General features: G+C 31.9%; 1 pseudogene; it reads left to right on the forward strand.

The window, feature by feature from the left end:
* The first annotated feature begins 16,454 nt into the window (after window positions 1-16,454).
* LOC114187536 lies at window positions 16,455-21,623 on the forward strand (annotated as a pseudogene).
* The last annotated feature ends 4,924 nt before the right edge of the window (window positions 21,624-26,547 follow it).

Consider the following 26,547-nt stretch of genomic DNA (forward strand, 5'->3'; position numbering starts at 1 on the left):
TTCTGACAATGTTCAGTTTGGATATGATTTTCTTGAGTTTGTGAATATTTGTACTTACCATTAGTGTTGGCAATGATATGAATGGCAAAACAATCCATTTGTTATCATTTGTGTGGTTCATCTATAAAGAAATCTATTTAATCCATCCACTAAAGAAATATAAAAAAAAATGATATTTTGATAAAATTTACTTTTCAACACACACTAACCCTTTTTTTTTCTCTTTCTAAATCATATCAAACTTTTCTCTTATCTATTGTGATTTGACCACACGTGCATTGTTTGTTAACAAAACTTTGTCAAAAAGTTTTTTTCCAAAAACAAGATGCATCAGATCAATGCATTTAACATTATGGATGAATTCTCTCATCAATGCTTAATGTATCAAAATATATTAACCAATTCTTCATATGTTTTTTTTTAATTTACCTTTTCGATAAGTTTTCAAAAATATATTTCCAAATTATAACTAAGTTTACATTTTAAAATTATTTAGTTATTTTTAAATATTATTTTTATGCATGGTTTGTATATGTAACGTCCCATTAAATCAAAAAATATAATTAACGGAAACGTCGCACAAGGTAGCATAATAGCGCAGTTCTGGAGTTTTAAACCCAACTCTTTACAACACAAGACACACCACAGTACCACAGAAAAACAAGTTATATAAAGTTTAAGAGAAGCATAAAGGAATCAAAAGTCAAACTAATACATGGGTTGTAACCTTAAAGAAAAGCCCAACAAGAATACATCAAGTCCAGCCCAAGTGGACTATGCAGCGGAATCCTCTCTCCCTGTTGGCCACGAGTACCTCTCACATCTGCTCCCATAAATAAATTGATGATCATCACAAAAGTAGAAGGATAACATACAAGACATTCAAACAAGAAAGGGTAAGCTAGAGCCAAAGCTATTTCATCAATGCAATCAGGTACATATTCATAGTCCATTATACATACATCACACAAGCATGTTAAGACCTTCCAAACAATACACTAAGACTCAACTCATCCGGATGCATATAACCTGGTCGGATTTAGCGGATGCTTGCACTTGTGGTGATACCTCTGCTCACTCCCGAGCTGCTCACCCCGAGCTATGTGTTACAAGTGTTACAATGAATCAATTCCCTCACACACAAGATTAACCCTTAATGAGTTTCAGGACTCCTGTTACTCTCACCACAAGAGTCAGTCCGCTCTAAGTGAGACTAACTGACTCCTTAGAGCGTCAGGATGCAATCCTTACCAAGTTATACAGATGGGGCACCACCATGGACACCCACTAATAGGGGCCATGGAATTACGTCCTGACCACTGAAGTGCGACCCTGAAAGTCTCACCTAGAGACTCCAAGGAATTACGCACTGTCACGGACCAAACATAATCATACAGTCAAGTAATACACATCATGCAAGTATATATTCATTAGGCTAACCTTTAAAGCCAATACCTTTCATGTGTCAGGTCAACTCATTCCAACTCATCATACTCCATCCATGAATATAGAATTTCAACTCATCATGTTACCATGCCGCTTTAATACCAACCATTTCATTAATATCCCATGCAAAACTCATGCCAAACCCATTGTCTATAAATCATGAATCACACCCCTCACGCATACTCATTTGCCTCATACTTTTAACGCAATACTTAAATCCAAGCAAACATTAACCATTCAAAGTCAAGGAAACGATCAAACATCACACTGCCTCGCCCAGCTCCTCGCTCAGGGTCTCGCTCAGGCGAGAGACTCTCGCTCAGGTGAGCCCCCTTCGCCTAGGCGAGGGCTCGAAAAGGGGAATAGTAGTCTCACGCGGGATCTCGCTTAGGCGAGACCCCTCTCGCTCGGGCGAGATGCTCGCTTGCTCAGGAACCACGTGGGTCGCCTGAGCGACCGCTCGTATGAAGCAGCTTGGGCGAGCCTTTGTTGATCTCGCCTAAGCGAGACATGCTCGCTTGGGCGAGAAAACCAGAGTTCACCATTGTTCTTGCGTATACAAACACACAATTGTCCACACATGGTTCAACAAGGTCGCTCACACATTCCTATTAGCACAACAAGCATATTATAACGATAAAACAGTAGCATAAACTGAATACACACAACGACAGGGCGAACCCTAGCTTCCCTTACCTGGAAAAGGGCTAACAGCTAGGTTCCTGGGTGCGAACACAGAAACGCAGTAGCTCCTAGGGCGGTTTAGCGAACTGGAAACACAAGAAAAAAGAGGCACAAAGCTACTTAGTACGACTGTAGTGGGAACTCAAAGCAATTGTGCTAAACAAGAAAGGTATGGGATGGGATGCAACTTACGTGGAACGAAACTAGCTTGAACAAGTGCGACGGAGTTCCAAGACTGAACCCTAGCGGTGTGACGGTTGCGGCTCTAAGCACCAAGGGAGCAGGTTCTGAAAAGGCACAATGAATCAATTAGGGCATACTTTGGGGTGGTTTTATCACTTGGGCCAGTCCTTAGGCCCAATAACTTAAGACAACCCTTGAAACTTTAGGGCAGAAAACTAGACCTTACAGTATATGTATCTGTTAAATTATTTTCAATTAATTGATTTATTGATGTTTTTATTAAATACATTAAGAGGGATTAAGTTTTTACATTATTCTTTAATAGATCCAAATGAATTCATGGAGTCCAAAATAGTTTATAGTGATTTTTTTTTTAATTTGAAATCATTTTCAAGGTTTAAATTCTAAATTGAAATTATTTTCAAATTTAAGATTTAAATTGAAGGTTATGTTTTTAAGGACGAAATTATATTGGTGCTCAACTTTGTAGGTAAGGCAATATTGATTTAATATTTTGAAAAGATACACTAAAATTATTTAATTTAGTTTAATTGAATTTTTTTATTATCAGCGAATGAATTTGATAAAAGAATAAGTTGATTTAATCTTATATTATAAAAGAAAGGAAGTTCGAGTTATTTTTATCCAGTAAATGAAGGTTATATATATATATATATATATATATATATATATATATATATATATATATTCAATTAAATAAAAAAAGTAAAAGTAAAAAATTAAACACAATTTAATATCGATAGTTAATTAATAATTTTAAAATCAAATTTGACATAAAAAAATTAGTAATTAGCATCAGTCACTACAACTTATTTTCAAAATTTCAATGAGATAAAATTTATTTTAGTGTTAACATTCACTATATGATTAAATTGATTTAATTTTTATATAAGAATATATTTAAAGTATTTAATTGTTTACTTTAATTCTTTTAATTGTAATTAAATCATTTTGACAACAAATAAAGAATTAAGAACAAAATTTGACATTCAATTTTTGTATCAACTCTTATAAATAAGATTTAGAAATGATTTAAGGAAAATTGCTTGACATATGAGAATTACACAACAATTAGTAAATTTTAAAAATTCATTTTATCTAAAAAAAGTGAAAATCGATGTTAGAAAATATTGAACCTTATAATATTCATATTTCTTCTGTTTTTATACATTTTTTAAATGATTTTTTTATTCTCTTAAGATTTAATGAGTTGGTACAAAATATTGAACCTTATAATATTCTCTTAAGTTATTCATAATTTAATACACTTTTAGTTCATACCGGTATAAAAATAAAAATAAAAAATATTACTAAATTTCAGATTAAAATCTTAAAATTACATGCCTAATACATAATTATAAAATAATTTATTATAATATTTAATAAAGTATTATAATATTTTGTAATATTACATGCTTGATATTTTAAAAATATTTTATAATATTACATGCTTAATATTTTATAAAGTATTATAATATTATAATACTATACTATAATACTTTGTAATATTATAATATAAAATTATATTTTAAAATACTTTTTACTAAAATGTACAATTTTCCCCCTTTCACCGATTTTAAAGTTTTTTTATTTTCTAGGTTGAGTTAAAGCTTTTTTCTGTGTAGGATTGCATTGAATCAAGAATATGTTGGGACAAACTTACTGTAAGGAATTATTAAAAAGAAAAATATTAAGAAAAACAATTTATTTACTTCTGCATCCAAAATTAGCTTATGCAAGTGTTTTTGGGTTAAATATATTTTTGGTGAAATTTGGAATTAGTTCATCTTCAAAACTTTTAATCAATCTTTTATTTTTAGAAATATGTAAATTTAGTTTTTTTTAATTAGATTTTGTTAAGTTTATTTGACGTTTCAAATGCATTTTACGATAATATTTGAGTAAACATTATAGAGAAAATGTGTCAAACATGGTAAACAATTCAAATACTATCATGATATGTGTTTGAAACGTCAGATAAACTTAACAACAGTTTGTTAAAATGACTAAATTCACGTATTTATAAAGATGAATGACTAAATTGGTCAAAAAATTTGAAGAGAGACTAATTTCAAATTCCAGTAAAACTTGAGGGACCAAATACATTTTCAAACCAATGTTTTTTACATTAGCTTATACCCAACTTCAAAAAAATTTATATTTATGATGTTTTTCTTTGCTATAGGAATCTTCATGTCTAGAGATATTAACATCTCTACAATTTTCATCTTATGTTATATTTATATATATATATATATATATATATATATATATATATATATATATATATATATATATATATATATATATATATATATATATATTCAATTAAATAAATAAGTACATAAATAAGAAAAAGTAAAAAAAAAACATTGCGTAGGAGTGTCAAAACGGCGCAGCCCAGCCTGTTTCAACCCGGCCTGATTTGGGCACACTCAAAATGGATAGTGTCGAGCTAGCCCGATAAAGCAAAATGAGTTGAATTGTTTAGCTCGACCCGCGAGCTGGCGGGCTGACTTGTCAACTTTACCCTTTTTTTGTTCAAACTTTTTACTAAGGCCCAAGTTTCATAGTGAAAACCCAGATAACTTGTAACATATTTTTTTTTTCAGCATACTCCTGAATGAGCTACTTTAGTTCAATAATCGATATATAATGTAATCATGGTATTAAAAAATTGAAATTACAACCAACAATTTCAAGCTTTGATGCCAAAAACACATATTCAACAAAAATCTAATCATGGTTTTCATCTCACTAATCTATTCAGGCTTCAATGCCAAAAACACAATAAAGCAGCAAATTTAATGATAAAAGAAATTGAGAATGACGTTAAAGACTACACATTTGCTTCCAATCAAGAAAAAAAAATCTCCACAACCTCACCACCACACCAGTAGGCTTTTTCATCTTTTTTGTCAAATAATTCAGAGTATGTACAGTATGCCATGTAAGACCCTGAAAATTAATTAATTAATTAATGCGGGTAGTGGAGCCTTTATGACATTTAATTCGAACATGTAGAACGTGAAAAAGTACTAGTTCAAATGGTTGAGAGTTGTGTTATTTAATTTATTATTATTTTTAATAATAATATGCTTGATCATGTTGGGTGACAATATAATCGTAGAATTATATGAATTATCATGAAACATATTTTGACAAAGATGAGAAGGGCTGGAACCCAGCCACGTGAAGGCAACTAAAGGGGCTGGAAAACAACTAATGATGGACCTTGAATGGCAATTACAGCCCTTTTAATGCCATTTTCGTTTTAGAGTAATTAAGCTTAATTAACACACAATTAAGTGACCATTTAAGAAAGAAGGGGAAAGTTTTGAGTTTGTCATTGTTCTACACATTAGAGAGAGTGAGTTCAAAGTGAATTGGTATTATGAGAGAGAGCATAGAAGTCAATTTGGAGAGAGAACTAAGGCAAACCATTGGGGGCAAGGAAGAATCAAAAGTTAAGCAAGGATTTTGCAGGTTAGGGGTGTTGTAGTCGCGTTTATTTATGTTAAATTATTGCATGAATTATTGTAATGCATCTAAATTGATCATGTGCCCTTTATTTTCCTAGATTTCGTGAGTTTTTAGAAATTTCCAAAAACTGCTTGGCAGATGATGAACACCTACTAGGCGACGCATCTTTTTTTGCATAATTCAGGGTTCCTAAAGAGTAACCGCTTGGCGACACGACCCTGACCGCCAGGCGACACAGGTGCTTCAACCCAAATTATGGGTTTTGTCTGAAGGGCTTGGCGGTGATGAACACCCGTCAGGCGACGCGAGCCAGTTTGGCTCGATTTTGATGTTTTATGGGTTTTGGGCTATTCTTGATCAGTGGAAAGGGTGTTAAAATCATTAACCAAGAAAATGGAAGTAAATAATTGTGAAATTATGAGGTAATAAGAGGAAAGTTGATGATTTTGGTATATTCTCGAATTAGAGTTCAAATAATTGAGGAATCTTAGGTTTTGGAATCAATTGCAGCGTAAATTGGATTGGTAGTAAAATGTTTTATGTTAATTTAATGTTAGACCACAGTTAATTGTAGTAAGCTTGAATGAATTGGTAAAAATGGTAACGAAGATGAATTTAGAGTTCGTTAAGTGTAGGGAGGAATTCTAGTTTCCTGGAATTTGGTTGCACCGCCTGGCGGCAAGCTATGTGCCATTAAGAGCCATTGCAGAATTTTGAGAATTTGCGTGGTTGTTGGGTGCAGTGAGGAATTGGGCTTTGTTTCAGTCTTGAGTAGAACAGGAAGAAAGGTTTTGAGTGATACTTTTGAGTAGGCAATGATAAACTAACTAATGCATTAATTAAGGTCTTGGAATTTAACTTATGTTTGGGTTGGTTTGGAGACAAGGAAATGCAAAGAAGGTATAGAGGAGATTGGTCGAATCCGTATTTGAAATAATTGATGCACAACCTGAGGTAGTAATTGTCAGTTTGAGATGTTGCTTAAGCTTAGAGTGGAATTAAGGGATATGGGACAAAGGGCATAACTTATAATTTGATATTAAGAACTAATAAGCTGGTACTTGGTGATTTGTAACTAATGGTGTAGTCGACTTGGACTATATGAAATTGAACCCTTGTGGTGTTTTGGATTAGGCTATAGTTCATAATTAGGTCGTGGTAAGGTGAAGGTGAATTATGGGTTGTAATGCATGATGGGAATACTTAATTTGGCGAGCTAAGTTGAGGGAGAAAGGGTTAGAAAGTGGAAAATGACACTGAGACATTTTAAACCAATAATCACGCTGTTATGGTATAGCGCCTTGCGGTAGGGTACGAATCTGCCAAGCGACAGTGAGGAAATCAGAGAAGACTGGGTAGTGTGGCGCCTAGCGGCCGAGTTAGTTGCGATAGGCGATAGGTGCAAAGTCAGTGTCTGTAGAGGCACTTGGCGCCTGGCGGTACACGTCCCCCGCCAGGCGGTCTGGAAGCTTGTTGTGCTTGACGACTCGTGTGTTGTGCCAAGCGATACTGTGAGGCAAATGTGCTTTGTTTGTTTTGATGGTGTGTGATCTACAAGGCTTTGGTGATATCTCGAAGGTTGGCTTGCTGGTATTCCTTAAGTAGTGGCTCGAAACGTATCCCTTGAATTGTGGCTCGGGATAGGAGTTAAGTGTAACATTCCAGCCGAATATTACTAATTTAAATAATTAGAATAGGGATATAAGTATAAAATCGCATTTATGATAATTCCTTTTCCCAAAACGCGGGAAAATTTAAAACTTTATTTCAACGCGCCAATTATAAAATTCATACGGCATTTAATTATTACAAAGATTAAGTGTTCATAATATTCATCACAAAATAGTTCATGAAGAAAACTAGTAAAAACTCCCATAGCTGGCCCCACTCTGAATCTAAGCATCCACGTGCTCACCTGCATTCACATATGCTCCCATGTAACAAGTTACATGATCATCGTCAAAAACACAGATAGGATGAGCTCAAATACAACAAAGATAAATACAACATAAGTAATAAAGCAATTCAAACTATGACCCAGGTTAGCACCCCAATCCTCAATCCTTAACTCCCAAACCTTATGTTGGACGCATCTTGATTCTACACCCTTTGATGAGTACATTGGTCGATCTTTGTTGCATGAGTGTCTACTCGCCCTTCCGACTACAGGCCACCACCTAATAGTCCACACGTGGGAGTAACTTGCCACGGCCACAATCCGTGACACCAAGTGGAGTTCCCCAAAATGAACTACAGTCCATAGTTGTCCCCAAACTATCAAACTCAATTAGTTACACTGAAGAGGGCAATCTTCTGAAACCTCGCCGTATGAGCCACGATCTCGCACACTCCACTGGACTTCCAAAACCACCAGGCTACAACCTCGAGTGGCCACGTGTTACCCCAATACAAGTTACACTCGTAATTGGGTCCCCAACAAAGCATTGTATCATGACCTTCATTCAAAGCGGTGTAGGAATCCTCCTCGCGATCCAACTCTACACCCAAAACTGCCTGGCGCACCTCTCACGTCACTAGGCGGAACTTGGATCGAAACCGCCTGGCAAACACCTCACGCCGCTATACGCTTTCGAGAGCCTCTACCATATCTTTTCCGCTTGGCGGGATCACATTTTCCACCAGGCGCCATACGTTCCAAGCTTCTCTGGTTTTTCCTTATCACTTGGCAACACACCCCAAGCAGCTAGGCACCACACCATTAGCGTCACTGCTACTGGTTTTTGGCACTTTGAAGCAAGTTCCAAAGAACCCCAAACACTATACATACAATCCATAACATGAAATATGCTTATCTAATCATAATCACATGATTGGATCATATTCCAACACAATCCTAAACAACCAAACAATATACAAAAATAGGAAGAATACATAACCATTGCCTCTAAATATCACACGAGCAATAAAATAGTAATAATGATAATAATTAAAAACAACAACAATAACAACAACAACAATAATAATAATAACACGAAACAATACAAATAATAATGAAAATAATAACAAAATAAAATAAAACAATAATAGTAAAACAATAATACCAATAAGATAAATAATAAAAATAAAATAAAACAATAATAATAAACAATAATGATAATAAAATCATAAATAAAATAAAACAACAACAATAATAATAAAAATAATAAACAAATAATAGTAAAATAAAATAATAATAATAATAATAAAGATAAAGATAATTATAAAATAAAATAAAATAATAAAAATAAAAATATTAATATTAATAATAAAAATAATAATAAAATAATAACAAAATAATAATAATAATAATAATATAAATAATAACAATTATAATAATAATAATAATAATAGTAATAAAGTGAAATTTTAAAAATAAAAATAAAAATAATATAAAATGAAACAATAATAATAATACAGTAATATTAATAAAATAATAATAATAATAAAATAATAATAATAATAAAATAATGATAATAAAATCATATATAAAACAAAATAATGATAATAATAACAATAATAATAAAATAATAGTAAAATAAAATAAATAATAATAATAAGAAAAATAGTAATACAAATAATAATAATAATAATAATATAAATAATAATTATTATAATAATAATAATAAAACGAAATTTTTAAAATAAAAATAATAATAAAATAAAATGAAGCAATAATAATAAAACAATAATATTAATAAAATAAAATAATAGTAATAATAATAAAATAATCAATTAAACAAAACAATGATAATAAAAATAATATAATAAAATAAAATAAAATAATAATACTAATAAATATAATTATAAAATAAAATAAAATGAAATTAATAATGATAATAATAATAATAATAATCAAAATAATAATAAAAAAAAATAAAAATGATAGTAATTGTAATAATAATAGTAAAATAAAATAATAATAATAATAAGGATAATAATAATAATGGTAAAATAAAATAAAATTAATAATAAGATTAATATTAAGTGTTTTGTATTTAAAAGAAAAACTCTAAACATCTCGTTAAGCCAAAAAAGAGAAATCATGATAATCATAGCAATGATTGAGTCACAAAAGTCAAAAATAAGAATCATGATAATCATAGCAACGATTGAGTCACAAAGAGAACTCAGTACAACGGAAACCACAAACACACACATACTCTCTCTAAAACCACATACGACAGACATCAAGAAGTTAAACGATATAAGAATTTGATTCAGGAGAAAGCATCCTCAAAAACACACTTTATCCCTCTTAGTTTTCCCCTTAGCTATCTCTTAATTATGGTTTATTGCAAGAAAACGAAAATGCATTGAAATGAGGTTTAATTGTCATTCAACAACCATTATGAGATTGTCTGATCCCCTCGTTCATGCCAAAAATAATTTTAGCAAAAAGAAAATTTAATCCATGTCTACCAAGGTTCAAACCCACAACCATGTCAAAGCCAATTCGATGCACCACCATCAAGCAAATTCATGTTTCTTGACATTTCATTGGAACCATGCCTTATAACCTCTTATCCCACAACCATACTTGTATGCAAAATAATTAAATAATAAAAATAATCCACAAATGGCATTCACATGACTCAAACCCAGATCCTTCCCACATCATCAACATGCTCTACTATTTGAGCTACCATTGTTCCTTGTCTCCTCTCTCCACATTAAATAACTTAGGGATTCCCGTTGTCGCATTTATTAAATAAATACTTATTAATTTATTTATTTTTCCCGGGTTTTACATTAAGCATGTGGCATTCCTTGAGTTGTGGCTCAAAATGACATCTTTTGAGTTGTGGCTCGAGATGGCAGATAAACACGAAGAACTCTTGAGTTGTGGCTCGGGTTGACAAGTGTTGTCGGTGTGAGTGTGCACGTTGTGGCATGTACGGATGGATCCAGTTAGACTGCCCTCCTCAACGTTAAGCTGACGATTTTGGTAGTCTTGGGACGTTATGAATATGATTCGTATTGGGAACTCCGCCTGACGTTACGATGTGTGATCCGTAGCAAGGTTTTCCGCACGTGTTCTACCAATTGTGGCTGGTAGGTGTGGCAGCAAGAAATCTTGAGATACATACCAGAAGACGTAGAACACAGTAGACATGGTAGTGGCCATGTGTTAAGGAATCAAAGGATGGATTTCCTTTGGTGTGTTGTTATGATATGTATATGCTTGTATATATGTTTATTTTATTGTTAGCTCACCCTATCTGCTTGTGTTTGGTGATGATCGTGTACGCGGTACTAGATTGGGATAAAGAATTTTCATCAGATCTTTTATATTTTATGATTTTAAATGATTTGTAATCGTTTATGTTACTCGACTTTTGATAATTATGATAGTGTTTTTAATTTTGGATTTTGGATTATTGTTGATGTAATAAAAGTTTTAAATTTCCTACGTTTTCTTGGAAAATAAGGTTTCAATAATTGACTCATAATTATTATTTTCTTTATTTTATTATTTAAATCAGTAATATCCGGTCGGGATGTTTCATGCCACACATAAACTAAAATTACAACCATAACAACAATTCATATTGGTTGCGTTAAATAACAATAACAACAACCAACAATTACAATAGCACCAAACTTAAGGCAAATGTGCACCAATATATCCAAATGATGAAATAACAAAAAATATGCATCAATGTTGGCTAATAGCTTAGAAATGATCCACGTCAACCAGACCTATAATAAAATAGTAGAATTGAATGTTAGATAATTTATCAATGCACCACAATCTATCAAGTATAGATGAAGTGCTTCAGAATCACACCACAATCTATCAATGGACCACCAACATTCAGAGGCAACAAAACTTACTTATATATGCTTCAGAAAGACTGCAACTCTTCTTAAAAGAATTCAAAATGACTCTTCAGTTTAGGAGTTCCACTCCATCTCAACATAATTAATTGAAAGAATGAAAAAAAAAATAGAAACTACTGCAGGCAATATGTTTCCAATATAATTTATGGCTACATATGTAAAGAAAAACAATACAGTTACACAAAGCATGAGTCAAATAAAAGCAACTCACCTTCAATCTTCATTAATTTCCTTTTCAGAGTTATTAGATCCACCCTTAGAACAATTGTCCTTTACTCTTCCATCTTGCTCAACATCATCATCTTAAAATAACACATGGAATGGAATTGTAAAAAACAAGTTAAAATATCAAAGATTGTTTATGGAAATATTATAGAATTTAAATTAAAGAAGTTACCATATTCATGAAACCCATGCTTCCAGCTTCAAGTACAAATTATTGCTTCAACATGTTTTGACAATAGACAACTTATATACTTATTCAAAATCCTTGAACCAATGTTGAAAGCATATTCAGATGCAATTGTGGTAATTGGGATACTTAGCAAGTCTCGGGCCATTATTGACAAATATAAGAAATGTTGACTATTACTTTTCCACCATTCAAGAGCATCCATAGGTTTAGTAAATGAAATTGCCAATGTTGGCTCATCCAAGTATATGTCAAGTTGGTTCTTTCTCATATTAATAGAAGCCTCAAGCTTGCGTTGTGTTAATTCTTAACATAAAACCAAAATCAAAATTTTATTTATATGTTAATTAATAATGATTAAATTAGTAGAAATTAATATGATTATATGACTTACATGAAGAGCATTTGACATGATCGAATCAATAAAGGATGACATTGTTGTTGATAAATCATTATGTTTACGCTTTAGGAGATGGGATTGGGAAGTGTCCTTATTGGAAAAGTATTTAGAAAAAAGCTTGTACATTTTTTCTTTCATGTTCTTTGACTTTACTTCCCAAGTAAGAGGGTCCATCTTCTCATATCAATATCCCAATGTTTCCAACTTCATTCTTGGGTCTAGGATTGCTCTAAATGCAATGGCAATGCTATATTCATCCCAATATTTATCAAACTTTACCATTATCCTTTCAGCCATATATTTGATAACTTTTTCTTCATCTTCTAAACTTTCCATGAAAAAGGTTTGGATGTTTCAAACTTGTAAAAAATACAAGTTTGATGTAGGATAACTTGAGACAAAAATAAAATTTGTAATCTCATAAAAGGGTAACAAGAAAACAATTGATTTTAACTCTTTTCCATTTCTCCTCAGACAGGCAACACTTATAATTCTCATCAACTAAGTGCAAACTTGCAAACACACATTGATATTTAAGAGCAGTTTAAAGTATCAAATATGTAGAGTTCCATCTTGTAGTAACATATATACACAAAGTTGTCTTGGCATCAATGTCCTATTTTGTCAATACATTGTTTAAACTTCATCATCTTACTTTTAGAACCCCCAAAATACTTTATGTTCTCCCTAATATCATGTAAAATATCACTAAGAGCTTTCAATCCTTCTTGAACAATTAAGTTTAAAATGTGAGCAAAACAATACACATGCAAAAATTCACAATCACAAATCAGAGCATTTTGCAAAAGAAGCTAAATTTTTAAAGTTTTTATCAGAACATCATTAGTAGATGCATTATCCAAAGTCAAAGGAAATATTCTTTTCTCAATTCCCCAATCATGCAAAAATCAATTTATTGTCTTTGACAACTCAAAGCTAGTGTAAGGTGGATGGAAGTGGCCAAAGTTTAGAATTTTACTACAAATTTACAATTTATGTCAACATAATGTGTTGTTAAAGCAATATAACCCTCATCAGTTATAGAAGTCAACATATCGAATGTCAAACAATTCATATTTCTTATTTTCCTGAACTCTTCCTTTAACATGTTTTTTTGTTTCCTATGTATTTTCAAAAATCACTTTTTATCGTATTTATAGAAATTAGACATGCGTAAGGATTCAGATAACTTATTCAAGTTCTAAGCGCTTCATACTCAACAAAGATGAAAGGTAAACTATGCCGGATAATTAAATTGGCACACAACTCATGGGAAATCATATGCTATATTTTTCTTTCATTTAGCTTTCCTTCCCCATCCACTATCATTTGCCTCACATATTCACATTTAAGTTTACTACATTTCTCAATGTGACGCTTCAAATGAGAAGTTCCATAATTTTTACTACCAATAATGTATTTTTGGTTGCAGGCATTACACCTTGCCTTCTCTTTTCCATCATCACTAACCAGACTGTGTCTTTTATCTAGTCTTACAAATAAGATTTGGAAACACTTTGACATATGATAATTACAGAACAATTAGTAAACTTTAAAAAGTCATTTTATCAACAAAATTGGAAAACTATAAAATTAGTTGTAACATCCCATTTTAATAGTTTAATATTATCAAAATAAAACATTTCATTATGGATATTCAAAAGACAGATAAACCAATATATATTTTAAATTAGTGCAACCTTACAAGATAAGACTATAGTAATATCATTTATATACATTCTCAAGCTATTATATTATGATCCTATTACAATACTATACCTAGTATGATCTAAAGTCGTTCATCACCTAAAAGTTGGACTCCTCAACATCAAAAGGTGTCTTTACACCTGTATCTCCATATGCTCACACAAATGAGGTGATTATTGCAAAAGAAGAACACAACACATACCAACAACAACAAAAGAGGGTAAGCTAGTTTATAAAAGAAATAATCATATAACAATTAAACTTATTACATCATAAAATAACATATCTCAAACATTCATAAAAAAGAAATACCAATCATATAATTATAGAATATCTAAACTCAATTATCCTAATTTAGAAAATAAGTGTCACACGGTGCGAGCGACTAGACAGACACAATAAAGTGAAAGAGAACATTTTTATTTTTTTGATTTTTTCTATTTTTTTTGCAATTTTTCGGTAATTTTCAAATATTTTTGTTTTTTTTAGAAATAAAAAAAAAGATAAATAAAAAATAATAAAACAAAATAAAAAAGGAGACAATTTAATTAAGAAGGATGAAAGTGAAAAACAAATATTGGGTGCATGAGCAATTAGCGGGAGATACATGAAGTAAATGAGGTGTGTTTATTAAAGGATGGGGTGCAACAAGTAAAGTATAAAACAAACCCAAAATAGGAGTAAAAAGTGTGTGCATGGGTGCGGGATTAGTAATTATGGAGGTGCGCGAGGAAGTGAAAATTGGGAGGTGTATGCGTAGTGAAACAAGGGCTGCAATAAATGAGCAAGTAACACAAATTGTGAAGTTGCAGAAATCAAAAACAGGGGGTGCGCAGGGATAAAGAGAATGTGTGAAACTGCAGAAATTAAAAATAGGGGGTGCGCAGGAATAAAGAGAATGGAGGTGCGGGAAGGAAACAAACATAAAATAAATATAACACATAGAGATACGAAGGTGTATGAGACAAAAACGGGGGTGCACATTGTAAGGGTCAAATCCAATCCCATTAACAAAAAGAAAAAAAAAACCCTAATATTTGGAACACACCCTACTGTTCAAAGAAACGAGAGGCAAGTCTCTCTCTCGCTTTCTCTCTCGACTAGGGATGTCAAAAAAATCCGTACACGTGGGTATCCACGGATAAAACCCGCAACAAGTAGAAAACAGATACTAAAAATGGATACCCGCTACCCGCGGGTACGAGTATTTTTGATACCCGCATGTTAACGGGGCGGGTAAGGGTATCATAGTATCCGCACCCGTGGATACCCGTACCCGCTAAACTTACATCTTTTGACATTTTTCTCTTTCCTTTCTTTGAAATTGGGCATATACATCAAATCTTATATCGACAATGACGTTTATAGTATGTTCGTTGTCAAATGATGAAATCAAAATAAGAATACTTGGCATGTGGCAATTGAGGTTTATTATTTGCTTATTTTGTTTATTTTTCAAGAACCAATCGGAGAAAGTGAGTTTGTTGATCAAAACACTAATTAAAGAATTTTCATTGTGTTAAACGTCGTTTTATATTTACTTTTACAATTATTTGGACTTGTATCAACTTGAATTTATTTGAACTTTATTTAAAATTTATGACAGTGGTGTATTTTATTTTATTTTATTTGAATTTATGATTAAATATTTATTTTTTAAATAATTTTGCAAATACCCGTGGGTACCCGTGGATATCCGTGGATATCTGTGGATATGAAATAAATGGGCGGATACCCGCACAATGGACACCCGACGGATATGGATACGGGTACGGGGCAAATACTTATCTAGTGGGTAGGGTACGGGGGAGCTACTACCCGTACCCTACCCGCCCCGTTGACATCTTTACTCTTGACACCAAGACCCACGTCGACGCCTACTCACAACCACCAATGACATTCGCTGGAGTCTTCACCGGCGACATTGTCACCCTTGATTCTACCTCGCGTGAAACGTTCCTCCACCGGCATCTCCTCATTCGCTTCTCCAACGCGTTCCAGATAGGGGTTGCACCGATCCCCTTCATGGTCGCGAGGTCCCGCCTGCTGGAGACCGTCGTCAGCGATTCCAGCCGCCGCCGGTGTCCACGCCAGCGACCACTCGCCACCCATCCTCTTCCGCATGAAAGAAAGGTGCGCGCGGACTCTGCAGCTCGTCACTGTCGTTGCAACCATCACGCGACCACACTCCTCCGTTCAGAGCTCTGAATCGCTGGTGAGGGTTTCTACCCACTTGTTCATATATGCGCTATGATTGGATGTGGCTGATTGGGGAAAATGAGATTTGAGTGTTTGGCAATGAAATGGGGTTCCGGTTCTCTGTTCTTGTGGTTGGGTGTGAAAATGACAATGGAGGAATTTGGTGTTTATGTGTATTTGTGCAAGCGGAACGCGCAGGCGAAGGTGATGATGCCCGTTGGTGATCATATGGGATGGGTTGTTTTGGGTGAGTGAAGTGGAGAAAAACCGAGAACGAAAATGGCAGCTACGTGTGGGTTGCAGATAAGTGAACGAAGAAGATGATGATGGTGAGCGAGTAAGCGAAGATGAAGGTGTCACTGAAGACGTGTTCCATAAAACATAATTGTTTATGGTGTACTGTGTGTTTGGATTCTGGTTTCGCAGTATCTTGCAGGTGAAAGGTGATGATGAGGGTCGAAGGGTTCAGTCGAGGGAGATAACGAAGGATTCAAACAATGATAATGTAGTAATGTATGTAGATTCAATGAGCCAAATAAATGACACGCAAAATTCAATATACACAACACATTTTATTGATTCTCAAGCACAACACAACAACATCAGTTTCGTCTCAAACATTCAAGTATTCAGATGGAAAACTTACCTCTTGCAGTCCCTATTGTCAAACGAAAGTTCCCTAATCAAAATGGCACCTCTTTGTTGTTTTTACGCTCTGTAAAGAAATCTATTCGAGCTCTCTCAGCATATGAATCTCCTTTTTTTATTATGTAACTATCTCAGCTTCCAATCTCGAAATTTGGGATAAGGCTGAGAGCAGATGTTGCTTCCGGCTCCTTCAGCCATCATGACCATGTTACAGGTCATTCCCAATACAAAACCATGATAGCATAGCAGACATGGGTCTGATAACAGAGAGACCTTACGTTACCTCTACCTTTCTTTCCCTTTTTCCTTTTTTTTGTTGTTTTTTTCTTTTTTTTCCTTTTTTATTCAACTAGAATGAGAGACGTAAAAGAGAAATGGAGTTGTAAAAATAGAAAGAAAATAATGTAATAATAAAAATAATAAGCCCAAATAAATAAATAAAACAAAATTAAATTAAAAGAAATAAAAAATAATAATAATAATAATAATAAAATAAACATAGATATTTTTTTCTCAAACTAAAATATATATTTTTCTTTCATTAATTATTTATTTATTTATTCTTCTCAATTGAACTTAAATTAATTAATTTTTTTGTTTATTATTTTTATCATTATTACCCGGACGAAATTGGGTGTTGTCACAACCGTTGAAATTTTGGGTTTAATTTTTTGGGAACTTTTGGTTTTGAATTTTTCAGGTTTGGGACTTCTGTTTTTTCCCAGATTCAACTGTTTAAATTTTTGTGTTAATTTTTTGGAAACTTTTGGTTTTGAATTTTTCAGGTTTGGAGAAACAAGGCTTGGAGGTAAGGATTTAAGGTGGTTTGTAAAAGGGAATTAAAAAATATTCAATTTTTAGTCTTTTTTTTTCTTTTTATGCTTCAAATGCTTCTCATTTTTTCCTTTTTCTAAACTTTTGTAGTGACCGTTGATAGAGGGGATTGTTGAAGTATTTTTCAGGTTTGGGACTTTTGTTTTTTCTCATATTCAACATTTGAAATTTTTGTGTTAATTTTTTTGTTTTGAATTTTTCAGGTTTAGAGGAACAAGGCTTAGAGGTAAGGATTTAAGGTAGTTTGTAAAAGGGAATTAAAAAAGATTTGATTTGTAGTCTTTTTTCTCTTTTTATGCTTCAAATGCTTCTCATTTTTTCCTTTTTCTAAACTTTTGTAGTTTCCGTTGACAGAGGGGATTGTTGAAGTATTTTTCAGGTTTGGGACTTTTGTTTTTTCCCAAACTCAACCCTTGAAATTTTTGTGTTAATTTTTTGGGAACTTTTGGTTTTTAATTTTTCAGGTTTGGAGAAACAAGACTTGGAGGTAAGGATTTAAGGCGGTTTGTAAAAGGGAATTAAAAAATATTCGATTTTTAGTTTTTTTTTTCTTTTTATGCTTCAAATGCTTCTCATTTTTTCCTTTTTCTAAACTTTTGTAGTCGCCGTTGACAGAGGGGATTGTTGAAGTAAATATTTTTTCTGTTGATGGGAATTTTTGTAAGGTGATTTTTTTTTTTGGTAAAATGTTGTTGGTGATTTCAAGGAAATGTTGCAGCAATTCAAATAACACTTGTACACAAAGGTTTTGTTCTTCCTGGTAAGCTTGATTTTATTTTTAGGTTTTCTAGGTTTTATTGCCTTATTTGATTTTATTTCATGGTTCATTGGGTTTTTTTTTGGAGAAGTTCTACATATCAAGCAAAGTTGTGATATTCGAGGACAAAGACAAGAACAGGCGCTGACTCCAATCTTGGTGGTGCTCGGGATCCTGCTTCCTTTTCTGTTTATGAGGATTGCGATTTTGATGCAGGAATCTGTTAGGGCATGTTTCTAGGTAATATATCTTCTCCAATTACTTTCCTTGCACAACATGTCCATTTTTCAATTATTTTATTTGAAGAAATAATTTTTTCATCCCATGTACATATTATAGGAGTGATTCATCCCATCTTCATTTATTGTGGTTATGATGTTCTAGGTTTCATCATCTAAGATCCAATGTCATCTGGCTACTTTAATATTGAACTAGCTTTGATTTTTTTTTTTTGTATTGGAATTTAAGTAAAGACCTTTTCTATTTGTTATTGAACTTCATTTTTTTTATTGTAATTGATACGGATAATTATAAATTTGCAATTTTCATTCTTTGCTTTTCTAAAATTTGGCTTTTTAATTTTTTTCATTGTTGGCATGATTTTAACTTTGCTTTTTTCATATGTTGAAGGCATGATTCATTTAGATAGTTTGCTATGCAATGAGTATGGTTAACTTAATCTTTATAAATTAATGTTTCAATTATTAATTGATCCTTATTGTTATCTTATAAAAGCTTGATCCTTATTGCATCAGGTGAATCTTTCTGAATTTGAAAGCAAGGTCTATTGCAATTAAGAATGCGTATGACAAATTTCAGACTCTTAGGTTATTTTTCTACTTGCTTCCAATGTAATGAGGAAAAAAATTTAAAATTGATGCAATATAATAAATTGCCCCAGAGGAAATGCATGTTATTCAGTACTTTGAACTAAAGATGTGCGAAGGCTCTAGGTGATTACTTAGCTGAAAGAAATATCATGAGAATTTGTGAGTAGTTTATGTAGAAATATGTTTTGCAAATAATGGTGTTCTCTACAATCTGCATAGTTTTATGTTTTGATTTCTAATTTTGATGTTCCTTTGTAATGCAACAGATGATGTTTATACGCATATTGCAACAAGATGGAAGTCTTATTGGTGTTTTCAACATAGAGAATTCCAAAATCGATGAGCAACTGCTTCAGATGTCTAAGTTATGGGAAAATGTAGGTAAGCCATGGTATTGAAATATACTTTACATTTGGAATTGATTGTGACGATGAGTTGATGGTTATTACTTATTTGTATATCTTTGAATTATATGATTTTTTTCATTATCATTTTGACATGCAAATTTTGGTTGGATTTTAGTTAATAAATATGCAACTCATAGCCAATGTGTAAGATGTACTTGTGTTGGGATTGAGTCCCGCAATGGAAAGATAGAATTATAGTGAGGTTTACAAAACTTTGGCCTTGAGTCATTTTGGAAGGAGGTGCCATTTGTCTTGCTTTACTTTGTTATTTTTACATACAGTAAAGAGTTTGAATGTAGTAAAATTACTGTATTATAGTTTATTCTAGACGATGTTGATCTTGAATGGTGTTGGTGAATCTGACTCGGGAAACCGATAATATAAGATATGATCCTAAATTTTTTTAAAGTTATGAGGAAATTCTAAATTTGCTTATAAATGATAAAAGTTAAGGAAGTAGAGGAGAAAACTAAAGGTGGGATTTTGCTTCACTGAACCGCTCAAGGAGGTGAGGTGGTTGTTGTATCACTTATTTCTTAAATGAGCTTAATGAAATCGTTGTATCTTAAATTCATTATAATTAAGTATCCATCAATGATTGGATTTATTATTTAAATGGTGTTAGCCATCTCATGCATTGTTGGTCCGCCAAATTAGTTTTAATATTTTCAAAGATTTTGAATGGGTAAACTAAAGATGATAAATTTTTATATCTCACTTTGAATTTCTTTATGGAAGAAACCAATTTGATTGTGTTTTTGTTTTGATCATCAGTTGGATAGATTCATACCAAATCGATCAGCAATGGACTATGATTATGCTCACTATATGCTTACAAAGGGGAATAAAGGTAAGGAAAATCCAGTTGGGAGTTCTCCATCTCGAGAAGCCTACAGGAAGCAGCTTGCAGAATCCTTAAACATGAATCGGACGCGAATTCTCGCCTTCAAGAACAAGCCACCTGCACCAGTTGACTTAATTCCCCACGAGCTATCTATTCTTGTACAGGATAATAATAGATCAATCAAACCTGGGAGATTTATTCCTCAGGTGCACTACTAAATTCCTCAATTTATAATTTTATTTCTTCCTCAGTTTGTAAAAGCAAGGATTTTGATCCAAGTGGAGTTGTAATCTCAAGTTGTGGTCCCTTATTTACTAACTATATGCAAACCCTTTAATTAACTAGATCCATGTGAGATTTTATTTCAAAATTTGTGTTAATTATAAAATTTGTTGATATTCATCAAACTTCTGAGAGAACTTTGGATGCTCCGGATCTTGTGGATGACTATTATCTCAATTTGCTGGACTGGGGTAGCGGCAATGTGCTTGCCATAACACTAGAAGCACAATGTACTTGTGGGATGCAATAAATGGTTCCTCTTTGGAACTTGTAACAATTGAAGACAAAGGCAACCCTATAACATCTGTTAATTGGGCTCCTGATGGGCAACATATTACAGTTGGTTTGAACAATTCTTAAGTGCAACTATGGGATACAACTTCAAATAGACAAGTATATCTTTGGCTTATAAGAGCTCTATAATAAACTATTCATTTATACTTTACTAATAGTGTTATTCACTTTTTGCAGTTGAGAACTTTGAGAGGTGGACACACACAAAGAGTTGGATGGAATAACCACATACTCACAATTGGAGGGATGGATGGTAGAATTATCAACAATGATAATTCTGCAACTCACAGCCAATGTGTAAGATGTACTTGTGCTGGGATTGAGTCCCACAATGGAAAGATAAAATTATAATGAGGTTTACAAAACTTTGGCCTTAAGTCATTTTGAAAGGAGGTGCCATTTGTCTTGCTTTACTTTGTTATTTTTACATATCAGTGAAGAGTTTGAATGTAGTAAAATTATTGTATTATAATTTATTCTAGACGATGTTGATCTTGAATGGTGTTGGTGAATCTGACTCATTGGGACAACCGATAATATAAGATAGGATAGTGGTAGTTTGACATCGTTACTCCCATTTGACACTCATATAAATTAATATTTTATTTAAATAATAATATTTTATTAAGAAAAATTGGTGTCAAGTGAGAGTTATTTGTAAATAGGGGTGTCAAAATAACTTTTTCCTATAAGATATGATCCTAAATTTTTTTAAAGTCACGAGGAAATTCTAAATTTGCTTATAAATGATAAAAGTTAAGGAAGTAGAGGAGAGATCTAAAGGTGGGATTTTGCTTCACTGAACAACTCAAGGGGGTGAGGTGGTTGTTACATCACTTATTTCTTAAATATGAGCTTAATGAAATTGTTGTATCTTAAATTCATATCCATCAATGACTGGATTTATTGTTTAAATGGTGTTAGGCATCTCATGCATCACATCTATTTATAAATTTTAACATTAATTTCATGTTATTTTTATTTTCTACGGGACCATATTTCGATCATGTGCATATTTTTTACATGATCATATTATTATTTGAATTAATATAGTAGTAGTATTGTAACATTATTATTATTATTGAGATTATTATTATTATTAGTAATGTTAGTACTATTAGCTGTGGTTTAATATATCACTGTATTTTAATATCTTTGTATGTGTTTGTCGATATCTACATATGTTTCTATTTATAAATTTTAACATTAATTTCATGTTATTTTTATTTTTTATAGGACCATATTTCGATTTTGTGCATATTTTCTACATGATTATATTATTATTTGAATTAATATGAGCAGTAGTATTAGTAACATTATTATTGTTATTGAGATTATTATTAGTAGTAGTAATGTTAATACTATTATGTTTGATTTTATATATCAATATATGTTAATATCTTTGTATGTGTTTGTCGATATCTACATGTGTTTCTATTTATAAATTTTAACATTAATTTCATGTTATTTTTATTTTCTACGGGACTATATTTCGATTATATGCATATTTTCTATATAATCATTTTATTATTTGAATTAATATGAATAATAGTATTAGTAACATTATTATTATTATTATTATTATTATTATTATTATTATTATTATTATTATTATTATTATTATTATTATTATTATTATTATTATTATTATTATTAATAGTACTGTTAGTACTATTATTATTATTATTATTAACATTACATTATTATTATTATTATTATTATTATTATTATTATTAACATTACATTATTATTATTATTATTATTAGCATTAGCATTGATATTAACATTATTATTATTATTAGTTTAAATATTTTTATAAGTTGTCACTTTTTGAATTGATATGAGAGTTCAACTTTTAACTTAAACTTTGTATTCCGCGATTACTTTTTTAATATTAATTTCATGTTGGATTTATGTTGTACATGATCATATTATATAATATGCCTACATTTTACTTTAACAACAATATGTGCATACACATTCTATTTTAATAAAACATACAAACATCTATATATTTACATGTGTTCCTATTTAAAAATAACATTAATTCTATGTTGTATTTATTTTGTACGAGATCATATTACCCACTATGCCTACATTTTACCTTAACAACAACATGTGTATATGCATTTCATTTTAATATAATATACATGTATTTATTTCTACATGTATTTTTATTTAAAAATTTTAACATTAATTTCATGTTATATTTATTTTATACAGGAGCATATTACACAATATACTTACATTTTATTTTAACAACAACCGTACATACACATTTTATTTTAATATAATATATAACTGAAAAGTATAATTTAAATTTTAATCATGTAACTTTATTACGCATTACTAATTAATTAGTGTCAATTTTATGATTTAAAAGAAATAAAATCATATTTAATTATTATTTTTTTAATTTTATTATTATTAATATAACAATAATTATATTAATTATATAATATTAAAATATAATTACATAAATAAATAATTGATTCAAATATAATAATTATTATATTAAATTTTTTATCCAAATTAAAAAATATATATATGACTCGTGCGTAGACACTGTAAGCCCCATTTTCAGCCTTATGTGTTTGGGCCTGGCCTTTTCATAGGCCCAACGCCAGTCCCCTGTAGGACCCCAATACCCTGCCAAGCCTTCACACTTTTCATTTGTCTCATTTTTCCAGTGTAAGGGCTCTAGTTCTGTTTTGGGGTCCCCTAGTACCTTTTTCTCAACTTTGTGTATGTTGGTTTTAAGCTCCGTAGCTTGCTCCAGTGCCCTATTACTTTAGTGGGTTATTATTCCTTATGCTAGCGTCTAAAAAGGTAAGGTAAGCTAGATTTTAACAGTTCAAAGTTATTTTTGTATGCTTTTGGTTTGTTCCATGTTTAGATGCTTGAATAATATGTTAAATCAGATGAAACTGGTTTGTATGCGTTATTGGATGTTGGTTTGAGTTGTTTCCCTGTTGCATGTACGTTAACAGTGGTGAGAACCGTCATTCTCGCCCAACCGAGCTCGTCTCGCCTAGGCGAGAGTATCAGAAGCTCACCCTGGTTCTACTCGAGCATCTCGCTCAGGGGGAGAGTTCTTGTTTTGAGCAACGCATTGTCTCGCTCAGGCGAGAATGGCTCGCCCAAGCGAGCCCTCGAGGAAACCAATTGTGCTATCTGCTCGCGTCCTCGTCCAGGCGAGGGACTTTGGTTTTGGGTGAGTGGTGGTCTCACCCAAGCGAGATGGTCTCACCCAAGCGAGAGCTTGCAAAGTGCCACCGTTGCAGGACTCGCTCAGGCGACAACACCTAGCTTAAGCGAGACGGTTGTTGTAGCTTAAGCGAAGGCTTTTAGCCTGAGCGAGAATGGGGCAAATTTGATTCTATTTTCTTAAATTATCCATGGTTTGGATGTATGTATTGAATATGCATGGTTGTTTGATCTATATGCATTGGAATTGGTATGTTTTGTATGAGTTATGGCATGGAATTGTTAAATGGTGGTTTGGTGAAATGAAAATTGGATGTATGAGATGAAAGTGGTGGTTATGGTATGAGAAACATGAAATTGGTGTGAGATAAGCGTAATTCCATGAGTCTCGTGGAGAGATCTCATGGTGGTGTGTAGTGTATATATTAAGATAATGATTCAAATAAGGATTGCATCCCGAAACTCTAAAGGGTCAGTGAGTCTCATGTAGAGCAAACTGAGCCAAGTGGTGAGAGTATCGAGAGGCCCTAGTCTCTGGCAAGATAATGGCCTTAGACGCTTAAAGGCTAACCTTATGTGTGGTAGGGTGAAACCCATTGGCAATGGCTCTGCAGGGCAATAGAGGTCACCACAAGTGCAAGCGTTCGGTGAATCCGATCTTAATATATTTATCCGGATAATTGAGTCATAGTGTCCTGCTTCTTTGCTATAACATGATTCTTTGTGCCTATTGTGTTGCATGCTTGGAACTGTTTTAAGTACTTGCCTGCTGTAATATATTAAAATTATCTTTTTCACTAGCTTACCCTTTCATTTTCGTGTTTGTGCTTGTCTTTCTTTTTCTTTTGCGATGATCACCTTTTGGTGGGAGCATATGAGAGAAATGTTCAAGATGGATCTGATGGTCGCAGCGGTGCAGCTTGAGCTATTCTGTTAGTGATGGCTCTTAAAAGCGATTTTATGGCCATGGTGCCTTTTTGTAATAGTTGTTCTAGGAGCAACCCTTTTTCAAACTGTTAAACTGTCAGTTTTTATGTTTAGTTCCTGACATTATCCTTGGTATGCCTTAGTATTTCAAGTACTTTTATGGATGACTGTAATAATGTGTTTATGATGTTCATCTGATTCCTCTTTTAGACATGGTCTCATACTAATTAGTTATAGAATATTGTACCACATAATATTCATATTTCTTTTGTTTATATAAAATTCTAAATGATTTTTTATTCTCTTAAGATCTAATGAGTTGTTTTACAATTTTTCAAAAAAGACAACACTAACTATTTCTTGATAGTTTTAATTGAAACCGACAATGATAGTTGTAATTATGTTTTTTTCTTCCAAAAATATAATTACAAGTTGCATTATTTTAGGGTTATTTTATACCGCGGTTTAAAAATAGTAACAGTAATCAAATACAAAAGAAAAGCTGAATGCAACTCCAAATATCACTTCTACTTTTATTTTTCAGGATTTAAATCAATCAAATCACAATTTATTACATTTTCAGTTGATGCCAGTATAACAACAAAAAATAAATTTAAAATATTACTAAATTTCATACTAAAGTCTTAAAATAGCATGCCTAGAAAATAATTACAAGAGGTATTTTTTATAATATTATAATTACATAACAAAAACACTTCTAAATTTTCATCAAAATAAAAATAAAATCGTAACTAAAATATACATAAAAATAAAGTATTTATTTTAAAAGTAATAACAATTATAATTATTTTTTCTGGATAGTTCTTTTAGAAAACAGAAACTAAGAGAACTGATTAATAAATATTAAGAAATACAAAGTAAAAGAAATGAAAAAACATTTATCAAATCTAACGTCCATTTTTATGTCTATGTTTATATATAGATATTATAGATTATTTCAGATTTTCATTATATTTATAAAATTTACATTTATCTCTGTAGTTTGATGTGGTCAGATTTTCATTATATTTATAATAATTTACATTTAACCTAATATACAAGTAGTGTAAGGTTATGAAATCCCATGGCAGATATTGTAAATAAGGGGAGAAAATGAGGTATTTTCAACAGAACTGGAAAC

The sequence above is a fragment of the Vigna unguiculata genome, chromosome 1, assembly GCF_004118075.2.
Source record: "Vigna unguiculata cultivar IT97K-499-35 chromosome 1, ASM411807v1, whole genome shotgun sequence".
Classification (NCBI taxonomy): domain Eukaryota; kingdom Viridiplantae; phylum Streptophyta; class Magnoliopsida; order Fabales; family Fabaceae; genus Vigna; species Vigna unguiculata.